At 41.2% G+C, this 22,112-nt stretch overlaps 1 protein-coding gene across 12 annotated transcripts in view; it reads left to right on the top strand.

The window, feature by feature from the left end:
- The window catches only part of MATN4 (matrilin 4), a 108,147-nt gene that overhangs the window by 25,153 nt on the left and 60,882 nt on the right, over window positions 1–22,112 (top strand). Inside the window, exon 1 of one of the 12 annotated variants that reach the window (XM_056548234.1) lies at window positions 19,467–19,584. The exons of the other annotated variants lie outside the window; for them this stretch is intronic. The gene's annotated coding sequence lies outside the window, so the exon portion shown is untranslated. Of the gene's footprint in view, window positions 1–19,466; window positions 19,585–22,112 lie in introns of those variants that run through there. 12 annotated transcript variants of the gene reach the window in all.

Genomic DNA, 22,112 nt, shown 5'->3' with positions numbered 1-22,112 from the left:
TTTTCCGTTTCGCCATAAATGTTTGTGTAAAATGACTGATGTCATTCCAAAGTAGAATTGGTGGCGCAAAAAATAAGTCCTCATATGGATTTTTAGGTGCAAAATTTAAAGGGTTATGATTTTTAAAAGGTAAGGAGGAAAAAACGAAAGTGTAAAAACAGAAAAATGCTTGGTCCTTAAGGGGTTAAGGGTGATTTATTTGAACAGTGAGAGTCAAAATAACAAAAGAAGATCCAGAAAAATGCACTTCAAATAATTTATAATTTGGTTTCCATTAAAGGGGTACTACCGTGCTGACAACTTATCCCCTATCTAAAGGATAGGGGATAAGTTGCCTGATCGCGTGGGGTCCCACCGCTGGGGACCCCCGCGATCTCGCACGCAGCACGCCGCTCTCATCAGGCCCCGGAGCGAACATCCGCTCAGGGTCTGATGACGGGGTCGGTGATCGTGACGTCACAGCTCCGCCCCCGTGTGATGTCATGCTCCGCCCCTCAATGCAAGTCTATGGTAGGGGGCGAGACAGCTGTCTCGCCCCCTGACATAGACTTAAATTGAGGGGGCGCAGCGTGACGTCACATGGGGGTGGAGTATGTTACATCACGATACTCCGGCCCCGTGATCGGCAGTCATCAGACCCAGAGCGATGTTCGCTCCGGGGCCTCATAAGAGCGGGGTGCTGCGTGCAAGATCGCGGGGGTCCCCAGCGGCAGGACCCCTCGCGATCAGGCAACTTATTCCCTATCCTTTAGATAGGGGATAAGTTTTCAGCATGGTAGTACCTCTTTAATTTGATCAACTAGCAAGATTCCTGGCTTCCAGGTGTCCTTTATACAGGTAACAAGCTAAGATGCAGAGCACTCTCTCAAATGGGAGTGCTCCTTATCTCAGCTTATTACCTGTATAAAAGTATAAAAAACACTTGTCCACAGAAGCAATCAATCATATTTCAAAATCTCCACCATGGCCAAGACCAAAGAGCTGCCCAAGGACAGGATTGGAGACCTACACAAGGCTGGACTGGGCTTCAAGACCATCGCCAAGCAGCTTGGTGGGAAGTTTACAGCAGTTGGGGCCATTATTCACAAATGGGAGAAACACAAAATAACTTAATTTTAGCGTAGAACTACACAGGAAGATTTTGTTAATAATCTCAAGGCAGCTGGGACCATATTCACCACGAAAACAATTGGTAGCACACTACGCTGAAAAGGACTAAAATCCTGCAGTGTCCGCAAGGTCCCCCTGCTCAAGAAAGCACATAAATTATTCAGACTGTCATTGCAAACTTTAGATGTGTGCGTACACGTGCTTTCTTGAGCAGGGGGACCTTGGTGGCCACTGGAGGATTTCAGTCATTCACAGTCTAGTGTGTTACCAATTGTTTTCTGGGTAAATGTGGTTCCAGCTCAATTGAGCTCATTGACAAGATCCTCCCATGTAGTTCTAGGCTGATTCCTATGATCATTAGAATTCGCCGAGGTGAATCTAAACGATTATTAGGCTGGGTTCACATGACGTTTTTGTCATACTGTTTTCAATCAGTTTTTCTAAAGAAAACCGTATAGCAAAAAAAACGGATGGAACGGTATGGGGGAAAAACGTAAACCGTATGCGTTTTTAAATCGTATACTGTTTTTAAAAGTGCATACAGTTCAGTCCATATTTATTTTTTTTAAAAACCATACGTTTATGAAAATGTTGTCTATTTTTAATGGGAGGGGTGTTGGGTGGTGACTTTAGGATGCAAATTGCGCATGTGCAAAGTAAAAACTGTATACGGTTTCCCGTATGGAACTGTATACATGTACGTTTCCCATTGACATCCATGTTAAAAAAAACTTGTGCGGTTGAAGCACGTTTTTTAATCTGGAGACAAAACCGTACTGCAACCGCATACTTTTTTTTTAACATGGACATCAATGGGAAACGCACATGTATACGGTTTTTACTTTGCACATGCAAATTTGCATCCTAAAGTCCCCACCCAACACCCTTCCCATTAAAAATGGACAACATTTTCAAAAACGTATGATCTTTTTTTTTTTTTTATAAAATGGACGGAACTGTATGCACTTTTAAAAACAGTATACGGTTTAAAAACGCATACGGTTTACTTTTTCCCATACTGTTCCATCCTTTTATTTTGCCATACGGTTTTCTTTAGAAAAACGGATTGAAAACAGTATGGCAAAAATGTGGTGTGAACCCAGCCTAACTCAAGGTTGGCCATGTTTTTTTTTTTGTTTTTTTTTTTAATGTTAATAAATTATTTATAATTTTACATTGAAGTGCTGGATACCTGCTCACTTATCAGTTACTACTTTAGGAAATGTGTAGGTTAAATATTTCATAACATGTATGTACCAGCAAATTCCCCATTAATTGTGAAATAGCCTTTGATTAATCTATATTAGTGATGTCGCGAACATAAAATTTCCGGTTTGCGAACGGCGAACTTCCGCAAATGTTCACGAACCGGGCGAACCGCCATTGACTTCAATGGGCAGGCGAATTTTAAAACCCACAGGGACTCTTTCTGGCCACAATAGGGATTTAAAAGTTGTTTCAAGGGGACTAATACCTGGACTGTGGCGTGCTGGAGGGGGATCCGTGGCAAAACTCCCATGGAAAATTGCATAGTTGATGCAGAGTCTGGTTTTACTCCATAAAGGGCATAAATCACCTATTATTCCTAAATTTTTTGGAATAAAGTGCTTTAGCCCCCTTTAGGCAGCACATAGAGCCCCCCTTTAGGCATCACATAGTTAGATCCCCCCTTTACGCAGCACATAGATTCCCCCATATTAGGCAGCACATAGTTGGAGCCCACCTTTAGGCAGCACATAGGTAGAGCCTCCCTTTAGGCAGCACATAGAGCCCCCTTTAGGCATCACAAAGTTAGATCCCCCTTTAGGTAGCACATAGTTAGATCCCCATTTTAGGCAGCACATAGAGCCCTCTTTAGGCAGCACATAGAGCCCCCCTTTAGGCAGCACATAGTTAGATCCCCTTTAGGCAGCACATAGATTCCCCAATGTTAGGCAGCACATAGTTAGAGCCCCCCTTTAGGCAGCACATAGAGCCCCCCTTTAGGCAGCACATAGATTCCCCCATATTAGGCAGCACATAGTTAGAGCCTCCCTTTAGGCAGCACATAGAGCCCCCTTTAGGCAGCACATATTTAGATCCCCCTTTAGGCAGCACATAGATTCCCCCATATTAGGGAGCACATAGTTAGAGCCCCCCTTTAGGCAGCACATTTGTAGAGCCTCCCTTTAGGCAGCACATAGAGCCCCCTTTAGGCAGCAAATAGTTAGATCCCCCCTTGAGGCATCACATAGTTAGATCCCCCCTTTAGGCAGCACATAGATTCCCCCATGTTAGGCAGCACATAGTTAGAGCCCCCCTTTAGGCAGCACTGGTTATATTTCACAGCCAAAAAAGGTATTTTTTATTTGAACAACTGTCACACCAAATGTGATTTGCACTAGTGTGACAATGAGCAAAAAAGGTTGCCAGTGGAGTTCCCCTTTTAAGCAGAGGTCCCCAACCAGGGTGCCTCCAGCAGTTGCAAGACACACGGACTGAACTTATAGCCCTTTTAATACTGTAGTTAGTTACTTGAAGGAACTTAAGTTTTACACTGGACTACCCCTTTTAACCAGGGGTTCCCTCCCAACCAGGGTGCCTCCAGCTGTTGCAAGACACACAGACTGATATTTGAGCCCTAAAAAGGGCTTTTTTGGGTGCTGTCCTTAAAGCAGATGTTAGACTAGTGCTTTAGGAGTAAAGTGGACCCTGAATACACCACCTAGAAGCAACCTAGCTATCGCTTTCCCTATTACAGCAAGAGCAGCTTCTCTGTCCCTCCACTTTCTAAGCCTGCAGCATGCCGAATGAAGGTAAAATGGCGTCCGTGTAGGAGGTAGGAGGGTCTGGAAGGGAGGGACTGCTGCTGATTGGCTGTAATGTGTCTGCTGACTCTGACTCACAGGGTCAAAGTTTACCGCAATGTTAAAGTATAGGCGGCGAATCGAACTTCACATATGTTCGCCCGGCGATGCGAACGCGAACATGCTAAGTTCGCCAGGAACTGTTCGCCGGCGAACAATTCTCTAATCTATATGTGATTCCTAATTATTCCAAATAATCTCCCCTATATAATTTCCTTCTCCGGTTTAAATTTTTTTTTCATCAGAACTGACAATCCTTATAAAGCATTAAACATGTCTCAAAATATTTCAGATTCTATGGGCCACATGAAGAAGGTATGTTAATGGAATTTGGAATTCTAAATAAATGATATGACAACTTAAAGAAGAACCAAATTTTTGAAGAATCACAGTAAAACCTTAATCTGACAAGTTATGAAAAGCAGATGGAAGACTGGAAGCTGGAATGTACACAAACCAAGAGTGGCTTATGAGCACGACTATGGGGCAGAGGACTGGGGTGAAGAATCCAGAGTCATATTTACAGGTCCTCAGTCTGTATGCTTTGATACAATATGAGCAGATTGGGAAAACTAGAAGAAAAATAACCAGTTTTGTAGATTAGTTATTAGTGTGTGAGTGATCCGGACCAAGTCCACCGGGTGACAAGTACCAACCTGGAGAACTGGACAGTGCAACTCCAATACAGAGTTGTGAGCGTAAACTTAGTCATTGAAATTCAAGTAGAGAAAAAAACAGACATGATCGCACATCCACAATATGCACCTTGATCTAAGGCTTCTCAGCAACATTTATTAAACTAACAGGTCGTTAGTGTACTTTATGATCATGAAGTGTAAGCCCACTAGCCACGTCACGGCCACCTGTAAGTAGCAGGTCCCTAACATCCCTAGCATAAAATGGTGCCACACTGAGCAATGACCACCTCCGCCGCAACACCAGTGCCCACAGGGGCACAGCCCAATGGCAGAGCAGCCCCAATGCTGCATGAACCAGACCCTGGGCTGCGCCTCCCCTCAGATACGGCGCCGCGGGAGCAATGGATGCCGCACTGTGCAGCACCAGTGTAAATAGGTGTAAAAGCTCACTTACCATGTGCTCCCAGTCAAAGACAAAGAGAGATATGGTAGAAAAAACTATCCCCGTTAGGCGCTATCTCCAAATGAGTGAAAAAAAAGCGAGGGGAATCCTCAAAGTAGCAATAAAACGTGTTTATTAAATAAACAAAGAAAACAAAAAAAGTATAAATTAAAATGTACAGGCTACATCAAAAGCAATACGCGTTTCGGGTGTTGTTCACATCTGCAACTGAGGAAGGGTGGAACAACACCCGAAACGCGTATTGCTTTTGATGTAGCCTGTACATTTTAATTTATACTTTTTTTGTTTTCTTTATTTAATAAACACGTTTTATTGCTACTTTGAGGATTCCCCTCACTTTAATTTCACTCATTTGAAGATAGCGCCTAACGGGGATAGTTTTGTCTACCATATCTCTCTGCATCTTTCATACTGGTTCCACTGGCACCGGTCGAATCCCAGACGGCTTGCCAGTCTCCCTGAGTACCCCATACATAGGAGTGATATGCTTTACCTCAAGACGGCATCCAGGTTAGAGTCCCATCATAGACCCTCACTAACTGGCCATTTGGATCCACAAAATTACACGAGGCGCTGTCCTCTGTATTTTTTGTTTCTTTCTCCTCCCAGTCAAAGACTGGGAGACTGCAAGAAAGAATATGGCCTTTTGCATCTTCCAGTGGTTCAGTGCGGCGCCATTTTATGCAAGGGATGTTAGGGACCCGCTACTTACAGGTGGCCGTGACGTGGCTAGTGGGCTTGCACTTCATGATCATAAAGAAGTACACTAATGACCTGTTAGTTTAATAAATGTTGCTGAGAAGCCTTAGATCAAGGTGCATGTTGTGGATGTGCGACCATGTCTGTTTTTTCCTCTATTTGAATTAGTCATTGAAATAACATTAATATAACAATTAACAATTAAATGTGATCTGAATTACCAAAATAATGAGCTTTTTCAGTGAGTGAGTATTTCTTTTCTTTTTACTTCGATTTTCTTGTGTGTCCATCAAAGCTGGATTGTCGGCTTAGACTGATATGGGAAAATAGATCAAAAAGAAACCACTTGGCCATATTTATTAGACAGCTGAATGCTCATTTGGCTGACTACTCTTTCCCAACTTATTCTTTACTGTTAGGCTTACAAATGGTTGATACTTAAAAGGGTCATCCAGGAAAAAACTTTTTTTTTGATATATCAACTGGCTCCAGAAAGTTAAACAGATTTGTAAATGACTTCTATTAAAAAATCTTCATCCTTTCAGTACTTATGAGCTTCTGAAGTTGAGTTGTTCTTTTCTGTCTAAGTGCTCTATGATGACACGTGTCTCGGGAACCGCCCAGTTTAGAAGCAAATCCCCATAGCAAACCTCTTCTACTCTGTGCAGTTCCCGAGAATGTCAGCAGAGATGTCAGCAGAGAGCACTGTTGCCAGACAGAAAACAACAACTCGACTTCAGCAGCTGATAATTATTGAAAGGATTACGTTTTTTAATAGAAGTAATTTACAAATCTGTTCGACTTTCTGGACCCAGTTGATATGAAAAAAAAAAAGTTTTTTTCCTGGAATACCCCTTTAAGTGGTAAGGAAGCTTAATTTTTACAGTCTCTTTTGTACAATACACTTAGGGGTGACTTTCACGTGAGGTGAGTGAATCGTTTTGAACAAAAGAGCACTAGAACAGTTTCAAAAGTTTAAAGGGGTACTTGGGAGGAAGAAAATCCACCAGGGCGTCCGGGTGCACCTGAGAAAACTATTGACTTTCTAAACATTCTGTGCCATCAGGAGTCAAAGGGAGTCTACCCCCTACCACAGAACACCCTACTAGGATTTTTCTAGGTTTCCTCAGTTTTTTGTATGTCGTAGCCGAGGAACCTCTGTGGGAATTACCTTCAGTGATAGCTGAGCCACTACCCACTTTACCTCTGACTACTCACAGTCGCATGCTTATAATAGGCATTAAGAGCAGTTCCTGGTACACAATTGAAGTCCAAAACCAGGGTTACCACTTTTTTAAGGATACAACTAATATTAGCTACACAGCTTGGTAGTAACTTCCCTATTTACAATTCTCTTTTTCTCTGCCACTTGAATGTCTATTTAGGGCCTTTCACCAGGCCATTGGCTGACCAGTAGAAACTTTGCTTCAAGAGTAATACATAGTCACTAGATCCCATGCAACTCTCTTGGCCTCTGTGGCTATGTCTTTCTTACAAGTTATCCCATTTCCAGCATCTTTTCCTTACTTTCTCATCGTCCTCACATGATGTTAATTTGGGCTCCACAGGCCTTAGTCACTTTCCACACCTTCCGGTCATTCAGGGGCTGAGGAGGTCTAGGCCTCTGTGTCATGTCCATGCACTTCCTACACATATACACTTCATTAGCACTAAACACATAAACTTAAATGCAAGCACGGCCACGTCTCCGCCTAAAGTCTAAAAATGCTGAGGTCCATAATCAGTCATAATCACTAAGAAGCAACAGCATGGAAGGCATTATAGAGCACTACTGAACAGTCTAAGCTGTGAATTTGCCTTATTTTTCAAACACACAAAATGCAAGTTTTAGCATTTGCAGAACCTTTGCTATAAGGTACATTCCCAGTGGGGCATTTTTTTTTTTAGGCCAAATAAGTTAGGGGACCTCTGGTGTATTCTATCCATGAGCCAAAAGATGTTGGTTGTATTTTCGATATATATGTGAAAGCCAAAGCCTGACAAGAGTCATAACAGATCTTGACCATTAATAATATAATTTTCTAAATATAGGCAGGCAAATTTTAGCTAAACGGAAACGTTTTGGAGCATTTTTTCTAGAAAATAGAAAATCCTTTTTGGTGTCTGGAATTCAGTGTCCGTTGGTCTAAAAATGGCCCCTCCATTCATGTCTATGGGAGGGGGTGTGACGGCCGTCACGCCCCCTCCCATAGACATGAATGGAGGGGGGGTGGCGTGACGTCACGTCCCCAGTCCCGGAAACCTGGAGGTTTCCAAAACATTTCCAAAAAATGCGGGTGCTGCAGGGAGATCGCAGGGGGTCTCAGCAGCGGGCCCCCCCCCCCCCCCCCCCCCCCCCGCGATCAGACATCTTATCCCCTATCCTTTGGCTAGGGGATAAAATGCTTTTGCCCGGAATACCCCTTTAAGCACCAGGAGCCGTCATCTAAGATGACACAATGATGCCAAGAGCCAGCAAATTAAAAGCCCATAGAGCGCACTGAAGGCCTTTAATAGATATAATTTATTTCACGTACCATTACTTACACTGCCTAATTCATCGTCAATAGTAACAGGACTATTTGGTAAATAAACACTTAAGAGGTCATCACTGAGTAGCATAATAAATGGGCATAAAAGAAGGATAATTACTAATAACTGCTTGGGTTTGTTTTTTGTTTTTTCAGTAGAAGATATCCAGCATCTTGCCCAACATGTCTGTAATATTTTCTAGATGAGGACTTCTTCTTCCCAAATATTTTCTAAATTTAGAGTGCTGGAAATGTTGATTTGGCAAATAATTTGTGGTACTACACAAAGTTTCTTAACCCCTTAAGGACTCAGGGTTTTTCCGTTTTTGCACTTTCGTTTTTTCCTCCTTACCTTTTAAAAATCAAAACCATTTCAATTTTCCACCTAAAAATCCATATTATGGCTTATTTTTTAAGTCACCAATTCTACTTTCCAGGGACATTAGTCATTTTACCCAAAAATTCACGGAGAAACGGAAAAAAAAAATCATTGTGCGACAAAATCGAAGAAAAAAACGCCATTTTGTAAATTTTGGGGGCTTCCATTTCTACGCAGTGCATGTTTCGGTAAAAAATGACACCTTATCATTATTCTGTAGGTCCATACGTTTAAAATGATACCCTACTTATATAGGTTTGATTTTGTCGCACTTCTGGAAAAAATCATAACTACATGCAGGAAAATTTATACGTTTAAAAATGTCATCTTCTGACCCCTATAACTTTTTTATTTTTCCACGTAGAGGGCGGTATGAGGACTCATTTTTGTTTTGATCGGACTTTTTGATCACTTTTTATTAATTTTTTTAATGGTATAAAAAGTGACAAAAATACGCTTTTTTGGACTTTGGAATTTTTTTGCACGTACGCCATTGACCATGCGGTTTAAAAATTTTTTTTATATATCAACTGGCTCCAGAAAGTTAAACAGATTTGTAAATTACTTCTATTAAAAATTTTCATCCTTTCAGTACTTATGAGCTTCTGAAGTTAAGGTTGTTCTTTTCTGTCTAAGTCCTCTCTGATGACACGTGTCTCGGGAACCGCCCAGTTTAGAAGAGGTTTGCTATGGGGATTTGCTTCTAAACTGAGCGTTTCCCGAGACACGTGTCATCAGAGAGCACTTAGACAGAAAAGAACAACCTTAACTTCAGAAGCTCATTAGCACTGAAAGGATGAAGATTTTTTTATATAAGTAATTTACAAATCTGTTTAACTTTCTGGAGCCAGTTGATATATAAAAAAAAAAAAAAAAGTTTTTTCCTGGATAACCCCTTTAAAGCATTGCTGTCACTTAAAAAACTTTTAGACAAATGGACTTCAAAGGTGCGGTGGGTCTTTTGCGGCGCTGACTAGTAACAGGCACATCAGGTGAGTATAAAAGGTTTATTAAAATGAAACGCGTTTCACCGCACATGCGCGGCTTCATCAGGCATATGCCTGATGAAGCCGCGCATGTGCGGTGAAACGCGCTGCATTTTAATAAACCTTTTATACTCACCTGATGTGCCTGTTCTGAGTCAGCGCCGCAAAAGACCCACCGCACCTTTGAAGTCCATTTGTCTCTATCTACTCAGTTGGGAGGCTGCATACTGGGCTCTAACAATCCTTACACGCTGTCCATTGTTGTGTGTGAGTTCACACAACCACCTGGGGTAAGAGGCTTTAAAAATAATCCTTCTACCAATACCTACCCAGTCGGTTTTACGCTGTGGAGCGCTCTCTTTTATATTTTTACTTAAAAAACTTTTGACATGTTTAGAAAAAAACTTTTCATATACCATACTAGAGTTACAAGGGTTGACCAGGGATAAAACGTTTTTAATGTTTGGCAAGGGGTGATATAAAAAGAATACTCACCTTCCCAGATCCTCCACAGCTGTAGTCCCAGCTTGTCACCACTTCCACTACACCTGGTTCCCGTGACATGTCCTGCCTAAGTAATCTTTGGCCTAACTCAGCCTGTGACTGGCAGAGTGGACAGTTCTTACGGGGATGACAAGTCTTTTGAACCAGGAAGAAGCTGTGATGAGCAGAAACTGAGGCCTGTCAAAGCAGCTTCGAAGATCCAGGTAGGTAAGTATCACTTTTTTTTTATTTTTACACCACCAGTCATGCACAGACATTTTTTTAACCCTGGGCGATCCCTTTAAGAGAGCTAGTCTTCTGTTTAGGATCCTCATCTCTTGGCCAACATAGAGCGTTTAGAAAGAATGATGGAAAGAAAATACCCCATCTTGCATTACACAGACAAGCCTTTGTATCTAGTGGGTGCCCATGTAATGCTTAAAGGGGTTATCCAGGAAAAAGCTTGTATATCTATATAAATATATATATATATATATATATATATATCTCAACTGGCTCCAGAAAGTTAAACAGATTTGTAAATTACTTCTATAAAAAATCTTAATCCTTTCAGTACTTATGAGCTTCTGCAGTTAAGGTTGTTCTTTTCTGTTTAAGTGCTCTCTGATGACACATGTCTCGGGAACCGCCCAGTTTAGAAGAGGTTTGCTATGGGGATTTGCTTCTAAACTGGGCGGTTCCTGAGACACGTGTCATCAGAGAGCACTTAGACAGAAAAGAACAACCTTAACTTCAGAAGCTCATAAGTACTGAAAGGATTAAGATTTTTTAATAGAAGTAATTTACAAATCTGTTTAACTTTCTGGAGCCAGTTGATATATCAAAAAAACTAAAAACCCTTTAATTTACCCTATGGGGGCGCTGATGATAAATTGAACACCCAAGATTATAAGGTTAAAGATCTGTTATTGTCTAAAAAGTACTGTCCAATGCAGTGAGTCAGATCCCTCTGCAGAGTACATTGTCAGTGTTAGGCCATATTCACACAGCCAAAAATGTGCAAAATGTTCGCCCAGAAAAGACAGGCGGACATTCCGCACATTTGAATGTTCCTGCAAGCACTAGGTCCTCTCAAAAATGCGCCATCTCATAGACGGCTCTTCACTTATCGGACCAATATATGGAGGGTTAAATTAATTTATCAACCTATAGATCCCTATAAATAGGAATCCAAAAAATCCCTAATTTCCCATATATATGTTATCTTTATGGTGAACCCACAAGCTTTATTAAAGTAATTGTGCATAAACATATAATGAAAACTTCACGTAGATTAAAAATTAAGCAGGGCGGTAGCCTAGCCTTTGAACTAATATCTGTATACTGTGCATCAGGCCAGTGTACTCCAGCCTATTCGAATTGGCTATACTGGAGTGGAGATGCCCGGCGTGCCTGCAGTGCACGCTGAGCTATTTTCTAAGTCACCGCTTTGCTTTATATTAAAATTGAGTCCCTACTCTGCCCCCTTCGACATGTTTCGCTGCCTCTGCAGCTTTATCAAGAGGTAGCGGGCATATGTCCTGCCTAAGTAATCTTTGGCCTAACTCAGCCTGTGACTGGCAGAGTGGACAGTTCTTACGGGGATGACAAGTCTTTTGAACCAGGAAGAAGCTGTGATGAGCAGAAACTGAGGCCTGTCAAAGCAGCTTCGAAGATCCAGGTAGGTAAGTATCACTTTTTTTTATTTTTACACCACCAGTCATGCACAGACATTTTTTTAACCCTGGGCGATCCCTTTAAGAGAGCTAGTCTTCTGTTTAGGATCCTCATCTCTTGGCCAACATAGAGCGTTTAGAAAGAATGATGGAAAGAAAATACCCCATCTTGCATTACACAGACAAGCCTTTGTATCTAGTGGGTGCCCATGTAATGCTTAAAGGGGTTATCCAGGAAAAAGCTTGTATATCTATATAAATATATATATATATATATATATATATATATATATATATATATATATATATATCAACTGGCTCCAGAAAGTTAAACAGATTTGTAAATTACTTCTATAAAAAAATCTTAATCCTTTTAGTACTTATGAGCTTCTGCAGTTAAGGTTGTTCTTTTCTGTCTAAGTGCTCTCTGATGACACGTGTCTCGGGAACCGCCCAGTTTAGAAGAGGTTTGCTATGGGGATTTGCTTCTAAACTGGGCGGTTCCTGAGACACGTGTCATCAGAGAGCACTTAGACAGAAAAGAACAACCTTAACTTCAGAAGCTCATAAGTACTGAAAGGATTAAGATTTTTTAATAGAAGTAATTTACAAATCTGTTTAACTTTCTGGAGCCAGTTGATATATCAAAAAAACTAAAAACCCTTTAATTTACCCTGTGGGGGCGCTGATGATAAATTGAACACCCAAGATTATAAGGTTAAAGATCTGTTATTGTCTAAAAAGTACTGTCCAATGTAGTGAGTCAGATCCCTCTGCAGAGTACATTGTCAGTGTTAGGCCATATTCACACAGCCAAAAATGTGCAAAATGTTCGCCCAGAAAAGACAGGCGGACATTCCGCACATTTGAATGTTCCTGCAGGCACTAGGTCCTCTCAAAAATGCGCCATCTCATAGACGGCAATGCATTTCCAAGCCGAATCTGAAGACAGATAAATCAGGATTTCCGCTGTGTGCAGCAGTGCAGCAGGATCCCATTGAAATCAACAGGACTCTGCAGCAGCAGTATTTTCAATCGGAATATTACCATGGAAATAAGGCTGGAGTACCTTGGGCCATGAAATCGAAATGATTTTTAAGGCAAATCCTCCATCTAAACAGAACTTGTGCACATCCCATCACATGATAACTTTGTTGTTATCCCCATACATACAGGACATAATATCAATAAGGTCTAAAAGCTGATTTGGAAGTCAGCCCATAGAAGAGTAATAGTAGGGGTTGTCTTCTGCTTGACCTTTAGGCCCTATCAGTCAGAGCCAGGATCCACATGATATAATTCTCTGGTACTCTGATGGTGAACATCCCCTACAGCCAGCAGTACTGTAATACTGCCTTCAGAATATGTCAACCTATTTAAAAAGGATAACCCAGGATGAAAGGTTATCCTCTATAAAAAGGATAGAGAATAACTAGCTGATAGGTGGGGGTCTGACTGCTGGGACCCACACAGATCTTGATTGAATGAAAGGTCAGCATGCCTACATGCCCAGTGCTATATTTATTCTTTATGAGGCTTTCAAACATTCTTAAGCTCATATAGCTGCCTCTCCATTTTTTCAGAAGACATTTGGCCTCTGTTCTCGGGATCAATGAGGGTCCCAGTGGTGGTCAGATCCCCACCAACTATCCCCAGGTGAATAGAGCAGAAGCGGGTATGCTCTACCAGTACTCCGAACATAGCTGAGCACTGTACTAGGCAATTTTTGGAAATCCCATAGACAGTGAATGGCCGAGCATGCAAGCCGCTGCTCCATTCACTTGGTGGCCAATTGACCCTTTGTTCTCATGATTAATTTGTGTCCCAGCAGTGAGGCCCCCACCGACCATCGATCAGTTAGGTATCCCCTATCCTGTGGATAGGGGGAAATATTTAATCTTAGGATAACCCCTGTAAGCACCACATATTATATAGTCCATTGCCTGCCTCTCCTTACCACCAATGATTGACAGCTGTGATGAACATAGAGACAGGGGCGGACTGACAACACTCAGGGCCCCCGGACCAAATAAAGCAAGGGCCCCTGTGAGACTCTAATTCAAATATATATATATATATATATATATATATATATATATATATATGACATGTTAACGTAGGTGAGATCATTTTCCATGGCCAATAATACCAGTATACAAGGAAGAAATGTACTAACACACAATAACTGGAAAATACCACATTACTGTACCAAATAAAACCACTGTATACTGTCCAGTATTGCCCTATACAGTGCCCGTATAGCGGTGGATACCAGCTGTACACAGGATCTGTCTACAATATAAGTGATTATATACAGGATCATATAGAGATATTTACCTATATTCATTTACTTTCCCTTCTCTTTTCCAACCGGCCCAGACCGTCATGCTGATTTCAGACACCAGTTGTCTTTGCGGAATCTGCCAAACAAACATTTTAGGCTGCACATTTTTCCTATACCTTCCCATCCGTTTCACAACCTACACACATTTCCCATACATAAAGCCCCAACTGGTAATAATGTCCTTTGTGACGTCCCACACAGTGATATTGTGGAGACCACACTAGTGCCTGTTCAGCCAATCACTACCTGAGGCAGGACGCCGGTGTGGCCAGTGACTGGCTGAGCAGGCAGTTCCTGTTGGGAGGATACATAAGTAGTGGAGATGAGTGAGGACCGAGAGCGTAAGTGCCACAGCTGTGGGGTATTGAAGAGTATAACTTTTATTAACGCCACCTCTATCAAGTAGGCAGATAGGGATCCCCAGTAGGTAGAAAGGGCCCCTGATAGACATGTTCCCCTATCAGGTAGGGCTACCCAGTAGGTAGATAGCATTGTGCTGCCTGGGTCCAAGAATGAAATGCTGCCCCCATCCCCAAAAAAGGCACAAACACACATGCATGTATACATAAATATATATATATATATATATATATATATAACATGTATGACAGTTTTTTACACATGATAATACCTAAATACGGTCATGGCCGTAAATGTTGGCACCCCTGAAATTTTTCTAGAAAATTAAGTATTTCTCACAGAAATGGATTGCAGTTAAACATGTTTTGCTATTCCCTTTGTGTGTATTGGAATTAAACCAAAAAAGGGAGGAAAAAAAGAAAATTGGACATAATGTCACTCCAAAAATGGACTGGACAAAATTATTGGCACCCTTAACTTGATATTTAGTTGCACACCCTTTGGAAAAAATTACTGAAATCAGTCACTTCCTATAACCATCAATAAGCTTCTTACACCTCTCAGCCGGAATGTTGGACCACTCTTCCTTTGCAAACTGCTCCAGGTCTCTTATTGGAAGGCGCCTTTTCCCAACAGTAATTATAAGATCTCTCCACAGGTGTTCAATGGGATTTAGATCTGGACTCATTGCTGCCACTTCAGAACTCTCCAGCGCTTTGTTGCCATCCATTTCTGGGGCTTTTTGATGTATGATTGGGGTCATTGTCCTGCTGGAAGAACCAAGATCTTGGACGCAAACCCATCTTTCTGACACTGAGCTGTACAGTGCGAACCAAAATCCGTTGGTAATCCTCAGATTTCATGATGCCTTGTACACATTCAAGGTAGTGTTGAGCTGCATAGGCCATATTAAAATTTCGCAAATATATGAACGAATATTCGTCATATATTTGCTAAATTGGCATATTTGTAATATTTGCGTTTTATTTTCGCATATGTGAAAATTCGCGCATGCGAAAATTTGCATATGTGAAAATTAGCATATATAAAAATTAGCATAAGTGAAAATTTGCATATGTGAAATTTCGCACGCCAGTCTCACAGAGTAGTATTAGAGCCTTCTTTACACCACACAAGCTGGAAGCAGAGAGGGCTGATCACTGGGATGTGTACTGTGGAAAAAAAACAAAAAAAAACAAAAAAAAACGAATATTCGTAATTTCGAATATATAGTGCTATATTCGCGAATTAGCGAATATGCGATATTCGTGAATAAAATTCGCATTGCGAATATTCGCGAGCAACACTAATTCAAGGCACCCAGTGCCAGAGGCCGCAAAACAACCCCAAAACTTCATTGACCCTCCACCATATGTCACTGTAGGTACTGTGCTCTTTTCTTTGTAGGCCTCATTCAATTTTAGGTAAACAATAAAATGATGTGCTTTACCAAAAAGCTCTATCTTGGTTTCATCTGTCCTCAAGACGTTTTCCCAGAAGGATTTAGGCTTACTCAAGTTCCTTTTGGCAAAATGTAGTCTTGCTTTTAATGTCTCTGTGTCAGCAGTGGGGTCTCCTGGGTCTCCTGCCATAGCGTTTCATTTATTTAAATGTTGACGGATAGTTCGCTCTGACACTGATGCTCCATGAGACTGCACGGCAGCTTGAATATCTTTGGAACTTGTTTGGGGCTGCTTATCCACCACCCGGACTATCCTGTGTTGACACCTTTCATCATTGTGTCTCTTCCGTACACGCCCAGGGAGATTAGCTACAGTGCCATGGGTTGCAAACTTCTTGATAATGTTGCGCGCTTTGGACAAAGGCAAATCTAAATGTAGAAAGATGGGCAGCACAGGTAGATGAAATAGCAGTGCACGCTGGATACCCCGGTCACAGGTCCAATAAATCCATGTAGAAAAGCAGCAGCACCCAAGATTCTAAGTGAACAAAGTATGTGGCTTTATTCAACCAAACATCAAGGATAGCGACGTTTCAGCCGTCTCACACGGCCTTTGTCAAGCAGTGACTGGTACATAGTGCAAGGTTGATATAATACACAGGTGTCATACAATTAACAATGTGATTGTTTCCAATTAACTAAGGTACCGTACAGTGAAAACATACCTATCCTTGATGTTTGGTTGAATAAATCCACACACTTTGTTCACTTGGAATCTTGAGTGCTGCTGCTTTTCTACAAAGGCAAATCTAGATCTCTGGAGATGGACTTGTAACCTTGAGATTGTTGATAATTTTCCACAATTTTGGTTCTCAAGTCCTCGGACAGTTCTCTTCTCCTCTTTCTGTTGTCGATGCTTAGTGTGGCTCACACAGACACACACAACCTTTTTAGGTTTAGTTCTAATATACACGAAGGGAATCTAGAGACGTATTTACCAGATCCGAATCTAGAGATGTATTTACCAGAAGCCCCATTGACATGCATGGGACTTCCGGCAAATACGTCTCCAGATGGTGATAGTCTTGGAGCAAGTCTCGGGATTAGAAATTGCTGCAAATTGCTTAAAGAAGATATCTCATGCAAAAAAACTTATCGCGGGGAGTCCGAGCACTTCCCGCCACCACGATCTCCTGAACGGAGCCAGGGCTCCGGACAGGAGATCGTAGGGGGCCCCAGCGCTCGGACCCCCCGCAATCTAAAACGTATCCCCTATCCTGCGGATAGGGGATATGTTTTTTTTTCCGATGATACAACTCCTTTAAACAGATATTCTACCACCGGACCAGAACCGTCATTGGTTGGGCGTTTAATAAGACATAATCCTTATGACATAGCCACAATACATATTGAGGGAGATTGATCAAAACCCGTGCAGAGAGGGGTGCAGTTGCCCATAGCAACCAATCAGATCTCTTCTTTAATTGTTAAAGAGGCCTGTGAAAAATGAAAGAAGTGATCTGATTGATTAGTTACTATGGGCAACTGCACCTCTCTTCCTCCACTTAGGTATTGATAAATCTCAAATTGTCCACAAATGTGGACAATGTCCAAAATACCGACATTAGCCCCCTGAGGAAGAAGCGAAAACGGCATTGGGGTCCAGGAGTAGCACCTTATTACTATGGATGTGTGAGTGTTTACACTACGGGAGTTAAAGGGGTATTCCGGGAAAAAACTTTTTTTTATATATGAACTGGCTCCAGAAAGTTAAAAAGATTTGTAAATAACTTCTATTAAAAGATCTTAATCCTTTCAGTACTTATGAGCTTCTGAATTTAAGGTTGTTCTTTTCTGTCTAAGTCCTCTCTGATGACACCTGTCTCGGGAAACGCCCAGTTTAGAAGAGGTTTGCTATGGGGATTTGCTTCTAAACTGGGCGGTTCCCGAGACATGTGTCATCAGAGAGCACATAGACAGAAAAGAACAACCTTAACTTCAGAAGCTCATAAGTACTGAAAGGATTAAGATCTTTTAATAGAAGTAATTTACAAATCTGTTTAACTTTCTGGAGCCAGTTGATATATATAAAAAAAAAAAAGTTTTTTCCTGGAATACCCCTTTAAACAATATACTTTTGCAGAGAATGTTTTAGTGTTTACATTTGGGCATTAACTTCTACCTAATCCCATTGTCCCACAGTTTGGTGCATATCTATGGATATATTATCTATTCTCCTGTACAAATTATGGACTCTATTAGTATAATATACATGGCTATTTAAAGGGGTACTCCGGAAAAAAACTTTTTTTTTCTTTAAATCAACTGGTGCCAGAACGTTAAACAGATTTGTAAATTACTTCTATCTAGTGCTTATCAGCTACTGTATGCTCCACAGGAAGTTCTTTTCTTTGCTTCTTTTCAGTCTGACCACAGTGCTCTCTGCTGACACCTCTGTCCACGTCAGGAACTGTCCAGAGCAGGAGAGGTTTCCTATGAGGATTTGCTCCTGCTCTGGACAGTTCCTGACATGGACAGAGGTGTCAGCAGAGAGCACTGGGGTCAGACAGAAAGGAAATTTAAAAAGAAAAGAACTTCCTGTGGAGCATACAGCGGCTGAGAAGTACTGGAAGGGTTACGATTTTTAAATAGAAGTAATTTACAAATCTGTTTATTATATATATATATATATATATATATATATATATATATATAAAGAGTTTTTCACTGGAGTACCCCCTTTAGGTTTTTCCCTGTGGTATATACATTTTATTGCAACCTATTTACTTATGGTGTGAAACCGGTTTACATTGTTCTGAGTTTATAGCTGACTATACAAATAAATTATATTGGTAATGGTACGTATATATGTTTTTTTTTTTTTTGTGTGTATATATATAGCCAAGCCAGATCACCCTGCTCTGTACTGACGAGGGGCAAGAACCCCGAAACAGCTCTCTGCAGATGGGTACTCTTTCCTTCTGGAGAGAGAGTTCTGGCTTGGCATTAATCCCGATTAGCTTTTTATATTCCGTAACTGGAGCTAAGCTGATACCAGGGAACATAGCCTGTTACATAGATGTAATGAGCTGATTTGCATATTCCCCTATATATATATATATATATATATATATATATATATACATGTATGAGTTTTTGGTGTATATATATATATATATATATATATATATATATATATATATATGTATATATATGTATATATGGGTTTTTGGTATATATACCGACATTAGTTGTAGGCGTCAATAAATGACAAGGCTAGTGTTCCGGATTTACTTCCTTCGCAGCAGAGTTTCCCAACCAGGGTGCCTCCAGCTGTTGCAAAACTACAACTCCCAGCATGCCCGGACAGCCTTCGGCTGTCCGGGCATGCTGGGAGTTGTAGTTTTGCAACAGCTGGAGGCACCCTGGATGGAAAACACTGCTCCACAGTGAAACAGCAGGCATAGTATTCCCCAGCAGGAAAACTCCTGTGCAACTGGACTGTGACAGCTTTAGTGCTAATCTGTGTTGTTCTTTAGGCTGGCGGCAGCAGTTCCAATTTCAAGATGGGAGGGGCCCCCTTTTTACCTCCCAGAATTAAAAACCTGCACAGTCCTCGGTGCTCCTCAAACCAAGGCTAGAAAAGAGAAGGTGGACAGACCCTACAGTAAGGAAACCCCCATTTACGCTTATGTTGTTGACCGCCGTTTAGCTAACTTGCTGGGATGTAGTATGTTACAGAGGCTGGGATACTGATGGCTTAAAAATGTTTTTTTGGGGGGGGGAGATGGTTATTTAATGCATGTTTGAATGAGTTTACGGTCGTTCGTACATTGCTCCGGCAGCGCCATAGTCCGTAGCGCTGTACACAGACTGCATTCGCTTTTTTTTTTTTTACGTAGGCATGAGTGCTGCATGTTGTAGAATCCAGGATGCTATGGCTCCCCATTGGTCCAAGGCATAAGAAAAAAAAAAGGGTCTCGGATAGGAAGCATGTAAACGCACGTAGACGCGCTCGGGAACGTTACTTCGTTAAAAACGACTTTGATCAGCCATTCTTGGCAGCCGGCGCGAGATCTTTTGACATCCCTTTTCTTGTACTGCTCTGAAACCTGTGAACCTTGATACGATGGTGCGGAACAAGATGTGGGTCATTGTTTTAGAAGTTTAGTGGGGGGAGGATTTATTAAAACGGTTGACCAGTTGCCCATAGCAACCAATCAGATGGCTTCTTTCATTTTTTTTAAAAGGCCTCGGAAAAATGAAAGAAGCGATCTGATTGGTTGCTATGGGCAACGGGTCAACTTTTCCTCAGCACAGGGCTTGATGAATCTCCCCCCTTGGACTCTTGATCTAAGTGGATTTCAGTACAGTTCAGAGATCAAATTAGCAGCGAAAGCTAAAAGTTGTAGAACCACAAATCCCAGCATGTAGGATGCCCAAAATTTCATTGTTTGTGCATGTGTTTAGGCTATATTAGGAAGTAATAGGTATGTCATCTTTTTGTATAGAAAACTCCCAGCAGTGTGGAGTAGTGTTTTCTATCCAGGGTGCCTCCAGCTGTTGCAACACTACAACTCCCAGCAGTGTGGAGTAGTGTTTTCCATCCAGGGTGCCTCCAGCTATTGCAACACTACAACTCCCAGCAGTGTGGAGTAGTGTTTTCCATCCAGGGTGCCTCCAGCTGTTGCAAAATTACAACTCCCAGCAGTGTGGAGTAGTGTTTTCCATCCAGGGTGCCTCCAGCTGTTGCAAAACTACAACTCCCAGCAGTGTGGAGTAGTGTTTTCCATCCAGGGTGCCTCCAGCTGTTGCAACACTACAACTCCTAGCAGTGTGGAGTAGTGTTTTCCATCCAGGGTGCCTCCAGCTATTGCAACACTACAACTCCCAGCAGTGTGGAGTAGTGTTTTCCATCCAGGGTGCCTCCAGCTGTTGCAAAATTACAACTCCCAGCAGTGTGGAGTAGTGTTTTCCATCCAAGGTGCCTTCAACTGTTGCAACACTACAACTCCCAGCATGCCCGGACAGCCGAAGGCTGTCCGGGCATGCTGGGAGTTGTAGTGTTGCAACAGCTGGAGGCGCCCTGGTTGGGCAGCACTGGTCTACACTATGCAATGTGCATGCCCGTACACTACAACTCCCAGCAGTGTGGAGTAGTGTTTTCTATCCAGGGTGCCTCCAGCTGTTGCAACACTACAACTCCTAGCAGTGTGGAGTAGTGTTTTCCATCCAGGGTGCCTCCAGCTGTTGCAACACTACAACTCCCAGCAGTGTGGAGTAGTGTTTTCCATCCAGGGTGCCTCCAGCTGTTGCAAAACTACAACTCCCAGCAGTGTGGAGTAGTGTTTTTCCATCCAGGGTGCCTCCAGCTGTTGCAACACTACAACTCCCAGCATGCCCGGACAGCCTTCGGTTGGGCAACACTGGTCTACACGATGCACTGTGCATGCCCTTTGCTCATTTATTCTTAAAGAAATACGTATTAAGAAACCATTAACTCTAATGAGAGAAGCAGAAATGGCGCTGTAAACACTGGCGACATTGTGCCGTATTATAAATGAGCTGTGCCTTCCGCACCTCTATAGTCTTACATCTCTGTTTACCCTTGGAATCCAGCTTTAATACACTATAACCTAAAGACGCCGGGTCATTACATATGACAGATAATCTTACATGACATAATTGTTTCCTTATGATGAGTATGTACTAACTGCGCAGGTATTGGTGGACTTTGAATTTGCAGTAAAAAAAAAAAAAAAATATATATATATATATATATATAAATTAATTTAAAAAAAAAATATATATATATATATATTTTCATATATATATTTTTATTTTTTTCATATATATATATTTTTTTTCATTTTACATACATATATATATATATGTATGTAAAATGAAAAAAAAAAAAAATATATATATATATATATATATGAAAAAAAAAAATATATATATATATAGGAAAAAAAAATATATATATATACACATATATATATATGTATATATATATATATATATATATATATATATATTTTTTTTTTTTGTAATAAAGATATATAAATATTGTAATATATATGGATGTATAGAAATAGAGAGATATACCGGTATGTATATATATATATATATATATATATATATATATATATATCCTTATAACATAACATCTCCTTTTCTAAGGTAGCCCCTTAC

Source organism: Hyla sarda, chromosome 12 (genome assembly GCF_029499605.1).
Source record: "Hyla sarda isolate aHylSar1 chromosome 12, aHylSar1.hap1, whole genome shotgun sequence".
Lineage (NCBI taxonomy): Eukaryota > Metazoa > Chordata > Amphibia > Anura > Hylidae > Hyla > Hyla sarda.
This window is presented reverse-complemented; position numbering and strand designations above follow the sequence as displayed.